Genomic DNA, 8,847 nt, shown 5'->3' with positions numbered 1-8,847 from the left:
ATGTTGCTAATATGGACTACCATGCTGCCAGCTGATGGAAGTTAGCAATTGATGTTAAGATGGCTGACAAAACATTCATTGACAATTGACGTGGAGGTAAAAAAACAATACAAAAATCGACAGAGAATCAAAGACGAAACGTTCCAATATTAACATTGTGTGCACAATAAATGTTGCCAAGAGAACTATTAAGCACTCGTCACTTGGGAACGGAAGTTTGGCAACTCAACCGTTGTTACCATAGCAACAGACCTACCACGCTATGTGACATTCAGTTGTTTTTCCGATCACAATGCTCCTGTCATGTCCCAACTTTCAAAAAAACAAGTATAGTCGAAGGCTTTGCTGAAGTCAAGAATTGTCAAAATGGTCAATTTTTATTTGTCGGAAGCTTCCCATATGTCTTCCGTAACTTTAAGTAATGCTGTATTGTGCTATGTCCAGTTCTGAAGCCTGTCTGATACTCGTCAAGTAAATGTGTTCATTCAAGAAGTCCGTCAATTGTTTGTGAACAATGCATTCCAATGATTTTGACAGGGTGGGCAGGTTGCTTATAGACTGATAACCGTTTAGGTTTGAAGGATTATTTTTTTAGGACGGGGACGTACATAAGCTTTCTTCCATAGGATCAGATATGTTGAGATCATAAGCGAGGCATTAAAGATGTATGTCACAGTTGGCAATATTACGTCTATGATTTTACGCAGTAGAACAATGCTGATGCAGTCAACTCCTTCAGCTTTTGTACTTACCTGTTTTATAGCTTTCTTTACGTCTACGTTACGTTACTTAGTGAAGTAAAATTTCTCGCTCGTTTGACAGGTCACTTGCAGTAGTTAGTGCATTGTCTGTTCTCTCTCCTTGGGGTCAATTGGTTGTGAGTGTATCGTGGTAAAATGGTTATTAAGAGCGTCCAGTGAAATAGAAAAGTAGTTTACTTGGTCATTCTGTCTCCCTATGCCCATTGTTTTCAAGTCTCGCCGTAGAAGATGGTCCAATAATGTCATGCATATGTCGAAGTTTCGAATTTCTTAGGTAATTTTGTTACGCAATTGTGTGTACTCAGATTGTTTACAGATCTGGTCCTTCTGTTTTTATGGTAAGCTGCGCCACGTTCAGTCATCATAGTGCGTACTGTATCGAGGAAGTTAACCATGGGGCTGCTGGTCTTTTCACTCGTTTCGATTTCATTGGTGCGTGTTTATCGTAAAGTTGTGTAATGTATCATTAAAAATCGAAACCTTGTTATCTAGAGTGGGAGTAGTCCAAATTGTGTGCCAGGGAATCATGGTTGCGTCTGACATTAAAGCTGTCTGGTCAATGCGTCTTAGATCTCTATATGTCACTGTTTTACGAATGATTGGAGGGCATTTGTGAGAATAGGCAAGGTAGATAATATCATGCGCCGAGATTCCCGGTGCAAGTATTTGTCCGTGCGTTAGTACTTTGTCCCGGTCTGTTGTAGCCATTACGTCCAGTAAAATCTCAGAATGCGGATTATGGTGAGTAGGATTGAGAGGAAGGACTGTCAAGTTGTATGCCTGAAACGTTGTCAATAGTTGTGTCGTGCAGTTCGATTGGGTGGCAAACAGATTTGTATTTAGCTTGCCCATTATAATTGCGTGTTCATAATGAAGCAGATGGTTTATTAGGGGCTCTTCAATATTCATTATTCTATTGATGTTTGGGGGTTGATATATTACGCAAAGGAGACATTTTTGAAAATATGGAGTTGTTTCAATAAAAAGAATTTCAGGGGCTGCAGAATACTCAGTAGGAGTAGAATATATAAATTTGGGTTGTAGATCTGACCTAATGTATGCTCCGACACCTCCACCACCTTTATTAGTGCGATCATAACGCAATAACATGTAGCCGTGTATGTTGACTGTAGCCGAACAAAGGGAAGGTTTTAACCAAGTCTCGGTTAAGTGGAGAAAATAGCCTATGTCGTAGAACTCGTCGAATTGGGCTAATAGGCTTTGAGTGGTACGGCCACACGAGCTACATTTGTCGCAGGTTTTCTGCTACAAATGTAGCTGTCATAATTGTCGGAAAATGGGTGGCCACACGGGCGCGACAATTACTGCTCAGTTTCTGCGTTAAATGTCACTACGTGTGGTCACATGACATGCCACACTAGCGACATTTGTAGCTACATTTTTTTTTAGTTCTTTTGCGTTTTGCAGCACTTAGCAAGGCTCTTTAAAAGATCTCCTTCTTCATCTTCTCTCTCCTTAACCCTACTTCCATTTTTATGACATATCTTAGGACTGTACGTCATTATTACGGTCACACACAATTGTAATGCGCATGAGAAGGAAATTTATAGCAGTCCCATAAAGGAAACTTTTATTCCTGTGTCGGTTTTTCAACAGGCAATATTGTTCGTCAGTAACAATCAAAAGTACCGGTACGATGTGGGTGAAGGGTTTGCTCAAAGACTGAATTAAGGCCTAATTTCTAGTGGTTCTGTAGAAGGGTCATTGGGATTTACAACAAATTAGACATGTGCTTCCCTAGTCGATACATGAATTTCTAAAGTATCTGAGGAGTTTTAAACATGACCCTTATTCCCTAAAACACAACTCAAAGAGGAAATGTGTTTGTAACATATTTGAGATTGAGAAATGAGTTCTATTCAGTCAATACTTAACTTAAACACAATAAAACATGTTATAATAACATTTACACAGATTTAAAAACAAACCTTTTCGCCAATTTTGTTGGCATCTTCAGGTCGTGTAGGTCGAATGGAACATGTTATAAAAAGTGAACACTTGGTATATGACGTTAAAAACCAAAGTTACAACTGTAATATCACTTAAAAACAGAGTATAGAACAGCAAAAGCCACCACGATGTGTGTAGAATCACTGTGTTGAAAGAGGCATGTGTGAACCAAGGGAACAGCAAAACTCTTCTGTCATTGCAGATACAGTTTTCAAGATAGATTTGAAGATGCTACGAACAGGTCGGTCGTGTGGCTGTTATGGAGAGCAGGAAAAATCCTGTAAATTGTAAGGATAAGGATTTTTCCTGCTCTCCATAACGGCCACATGACCGACCTGTTCGTAGCATCTTCAAATCTATCTTGAAAACTGTATCTGCAATGACAGAAGAGTTTTGCTGTTCCCTTGGTTCACACATGCCTCTTTCAACACAGTGATTCTAACACATCGTGGTGGCTTTTTGCTATGTTCTATTCTCTGTTTTTAAGTGATATTACAGTTGTAACTTTGGTTTTTAACGTCATATACCAAGTGTTCACTTTTTATAACATGTTCCATTCGACCTACACGACCTGAAGATGCCAATCAAAATTGGTGAAAACGTTTGTTTTTAAATCTGTGTAAATGTTATTATAACATTTTTATTGTGTTTAAGTTAAGTATTGACTGAATAGAACTCATTTCTCAATTAACATTGAACTTAACGGAACCAATATGCCTTTGAAATTACATATTTGAGAGATATGTCTTGTAAAAGATTTTTTTTTTTACCAAATGAAGTCGCTGTGAAGGGTTTACTGGAACGCTATTGTATAGATTTTATTATTGAAGGACACTTTTGGTCGAAAATGAAAGAAAGAAAAATGTGTACTCCCAAAGAACGGTTTTCGAAAACAGTACAAGTAAACAAATCTATTATAAAAGTTCTCTTGTCCTTCGTTTTGCAAAATGCTTATTGGACGTTGCGACAAATTAAACTTGACCCTTATATCCCAAAATACAACTCAAAGTGGAAATGTACATATTTATAACACAATAATATTTATAAACAATACTGATTTGTGAGGTCTGTCCTACAAAAGAATTATACATTTTTTTTTTACCAAACAAAATCGCTTTTGAATACGTTTTTATTACTGAAGAATCGTATAGGTCGAAATTGAAAGAAGAAAAATGTATGTACTTTAAAAAAAAAATATTTTGAAGAGAGTTAAAACATGGGGCAACTTAGCCTGGACTATACATAAGCGAAGCAGCATATTGTTCGTAACAAAATATGTCATATTTATTGGCACCGTATTGTTATAAATCTGTCATGATAATAATTTCCTATCAAACGTCAATCTCTCTCTCTCTCTACTTCACTCCCTCATAAACACAAGTTGATTCTGTTGTTATGACTACATACTCGTATACAAACTGAGAATTTCAACCATTAAAAAAACGGAGTTTCCTTCAAATTTTATAATGCCTTTCTTCCTCTCCCTTTCTTATCCAATAGAAAATAGAGCTTACGTTCTCTTAAACTTTACAGATCACGTTTCTCAGATTATTAAATTTCGGGGGAGGGGGAAACTGAAAGGTGAATCTTAGGGTATGTTACAGTCTCAGTGTCTCATAAGGTTTCTGACAAAAAATAATATTCTAACGTTATAAGATAAGTGGGGTAGCTAATTCGAGAGACAAATTTCACTGCACTCATCAATGTCACTTGTTTTATTTTGTATACATTAGGCCTAAATAAAATGCCAAGGTGTTGTATTACCAGAAGGTAACTTAGTGGCGGTATTTACTTTTCCTTCTGGTGAAGTAACAAAAAACAGAAGTAAGATTAAGAAAATAGTATTTAAAATTAGCTTACATGTGTATCCATACGCATTTGTAAATTTACATTGCACAAAATTATTGTAATTGTCTACTGTAAAATGAATAACTATGATTTGTTATTTCACTGTTCTTAAAGTCTTAATCTGTGTGTCCTTTACATGACATATGATTTTCGCTTTCTACAGCATTCCTAAGAAATTAAAGCATGGCCATTCATTTTACATGGTTGTTTGTACTTTCATTACAATTTTTTTTTTTTTGCATGATATTTATTCTTTATTTATTGTCAGCTAGGAGATAAAAGTCTTTTAACTTGTCTATTCTTTGACTGAGTCTCGTTTGGGAATTACTAAAGCGGAAATAAATATATTAATATAAATTTAAAGTTTAAAAATGAATTGGTCATTGCTAAAAGGCCCTTTGTCCAAAAATATTAGTTCTGAATAAATCGAAAAAAAACTGTTTTTAAGAAATGCTAATCTTCATAGAGCAATGTGGTGACTGTCCTTTATAAAGGTACGTTTGTGTTTTCTGGAAGCACAATTTTTATTTTGTTGTCACGTGTAGTTTGTATAATATTATTAATTAAAAATTCAGATTTAAGGGCCTTTTAGCAGTGAACTTAAAATAATTTCACATTTGGTTTAAAATGGAATACTGTAATAAAATACAGGATTTTTAATTAAATAAACTACCATTATTTCAAATTAAAAATATATTTCTCATCTTAAAACATATTCTAATTACGTATTACAAAGTTTTAGGCCCTTTTTTTAAATCTAACTTGACCATTTCATTCTATAGTCTATGTTCTGCTAGTGGAGAATTTACAATTTTCTCATAAAAAGGTAACTGTCCACAGGGAACGTAGCATAGAATTTTCTTGATATCCTATTCTATAGGTGTATAGATTCTTTGTCTCTGAGCAGTTGCCCTTTTTATCACACCAAAATCCCTATCACAGGGCAGATATGAATGTCCTCGAACATGAAATCTGTGCATAATTTTGTCAAGGCGTCCTATATCTGCCAATGCTGCTAAATACCTGATCACAGAGTGATTCTTGTTTTGTCCAGTGCAAGTTTTGTCCAGCGCAAGCATTAGATTACAGATGCAACTCTGTCACAGATTCTGACACATATTCGTCTATATAATGTTTTAGAAAAGAAAAAAAACTTCATTTCCTCCTTTTTTGGCCTTTGTTTCATCATAAACATAAAATACACACTTGTGGGTATGAATATTATGTATACCGGTACAAAATACAAACACCCAGATTTGACGCAAGTAAAAAAGGTCTCGAACAGGGATGTTGGGCAGGGGCAAATTTTGCATATAATCGAATGATAGTGCTAGGGCATCATTTCTTTCTTGACATATCCTCTTAGAATCTTTCATTTTGGAATAGAATTTTGAGGCACGTCTCTTGTGGACAACCATCTCAGCAGCTGCAACTTTCTTAGCGGCATCATTAAAGGATGGACTGCGAATTTTACCATCAAACTTTCACAAGTGCAGCATGAATCTTTTTGTGGTCTTTCAAAAGACAAGTTGAAGTTCTCATTAAAATATTTAAAATAAAACTTGTACTTTGTTTTTGTGTCGGGATACTTCACTTTGTAGAGATCATACATGATTCTTACATTCAATCATGCATCAAGATAGTGGTATTCCTGAGAAATGTAATGACTTTCTTTGACAGGAAAGGATATATTTGGAATTCCTCAGGTACCCTACGGAAAGATTTCTTTTTGCATCTGAAAGAGTAACATTAAATTATTGCATTCACTGCAGTGACTTTATTTTTGTGCATGCATAAATATTTTATATAGCCTATAAAGAATTTCGCCGCTCTTAGGAAATAATAGTTTTATGCAATATTCATTTACATCAGCGATTTCAGTGTAAATATTTTAAACTTACCTACAATCCTCACTAGTTCGTCTTTCAGACACCAATTTCCCAGAGTAAGTCACATGTTCAGTGGCTTTAATTTTGGCTTTCTTTAATATATTTCGTTTCCAACTGCCAGGATCACTACGTCTCTTTTTGCTTTTCAAACTCTGAGTTTCCATTTCAATTAGCCGAAATTGCGTATAATATGATAATTTGTATTAAAACACAAATAAAGATCAGAGCAGAATAAACAAACCGCTTCAAACAATAAAGAGAGCTGATAGTATAGTTAGTATAAAGTTTTGCTACCGGTACCAGATTGAAGGACTGCTAAATGACAAGTTCACAGCTAGAAGGCCCTCTATCCTGGAGTAAGGGCATTTTAGCATGACACTAAAAATGAACTGCTCAACTGTGCGTGTGTATGAAGGCTTGACGAAAGTCCTTTTAGCACAGATTGTGTATTTATATGTAAGGATGTTGAATCTGTAGTTAACTCATTTTTGCAAAAATACGGAGAAAGGGCCTTTTAGCAATGACCAATTCAAATATGGATTTCATAATAAGAAATTCCCAGTAACTAACAATAATGTTAATTCGTTTAAGGACGAAAATCAATTGGTCACGAATAGGTCTAACATGTCAGACGCTTGCTCCTACGTTTTATTTTATTATTATTATATTTATTCGTTGTTTCTAAAATTCATTTTCCCTAATAAAGGATTATTATTACGTGCGGGTAGTCTACTGAGAGGGGAATTTTTGTAAAATAACTTTACAGCATATTTAAATAACTTTAAAGGTTTTCGTTGAATAAAGAGACACACGAATATCACTTTATTAATTACTTTATCGCTTATCATTGCTTGCTATTATTATTATTATTATTATTATTATTATTATTGTAAAATTAAGAAATGTATATAAAAAGTTTATACAGGTTTTTCTACGTGTAATTTAAAAACTACAAAATGCCAGATTGTACCATGTTCGAATGCAACAATTATGCGAAGAAAACCAAAGGTTCAGAAGTCAAATACTTCCAGTTTACAAGAAATGATGACCTGGCTACAATATGTAAACGAAATGACAAACATACTGACACACCGCACATCGCACCGACATTTGTAGCTGCACGTGTAGCCACGCAGTGTCTCTACGTCTGGCCACCCAGCAGCAGTAAATGTCGCAGAAGAAATGGACCCAGACCCATCGAGTTGCGACACGACCTTGGAATGCGCCAAACTAGCTATATTTACTGCTCCGTGTGGCCGCTTACGTTTAATTCAATTCAGTCTATAATTCCAGCTACATTTGTCGCAGAAAACCTGCTACAAAATATGTAGCTCGTGTGGCCGTTAAAACATGGGGCAACTTAGCCTGGACTATACATAAGCAAAGCAATATTTATTGGCACCAGCTGTAGTGCGCGAAGGTGAAGAGAGAGAGAGCGGATTTTAGAAGACTGGTTTGTACCTGAAAGTTATTGACTGACGGGCATGCACTATTGTTTTGAGGTGAACAGGGGTCGTTGTATTCCACAGCGTCAGAAACTGGCAGATCATTTGTTTCTAATAGTAATTGCTGGCAACTTGAAACCTTATCTAAGCCAAGAAACTAATTCTCTATTAAATTAAAATGAAATAACTAAAACTACTAAGGATTAAACTGCAATAAGCTAAAATAAACCTTCATAGAATTTTGTGATAAAAAAAATAGAAAAAAAAACATGTAAATCTAATTCAATAACAAGCGAAACAATGAATGAAATGTTTATGTAGCATACCAAGAAACACGCATTGACTCACTGCAGTTCATTTTTGCGGGTGACTCGCCTCTTTGTATCGCCTGTCTTCACAATTATTGTGCCATCCTGTGTCCATACGTTGTGCAGCCCGTACTTTGTGATGCAGTCCTTCAACAGTTGATGTCGCACATGCGTCAAATCTTCTCTCAACACAACTCCAGAATTTTTTTAGCAGTTTTTTGTTTTTATACATTTCCTGTAGCTGCAGAATTTCACTGCTATTGGTCGGGGTCGTTCGTCATTTTTTCTCCCTGCTGTATGACTCGGTCGATATCATTTACATTCAACACTACACCAATTTTCGTAGACACATCTGCCGCTATTTTGTCCGTGTCTTCAGACGCTTCTTCTTTAACTCCAAAGATACGGAGACACTGTCGCCGTTGCTATTGCTCCAGGTCGTCGATCTTTAACTCCAGTTCTTCAATCTTCTTTTCTCTCTCCTCAGCGACGACTTCAGATGCTGGTTAACTGCGGAGTTGTCTTCAATAGCTTTTTTGAGTTCCAGCACAATCCCTCCTTGAATTATGTTGGCAAGACATTCCAACACGCCCGCGTCCTGCAATGCCATGATTACGGCGTGTCC

This window comes from Periplaneta americana, chromosome 13, assembly GCF_040183065.1.
Source record: "Periplaneta americana isolate PAMFEO1 chromosome 13, P.americana_PAMFEO1_priV1, whole genome shotgun sequence".
NCBI lineage: Eukaryota > Metazoa > Arthropoda > Insecta > Blattodea > Blattidae > Periplaneta > Periplaneta americana.
Note: the sequence above shows the minus strand (reverse complement) of the source record.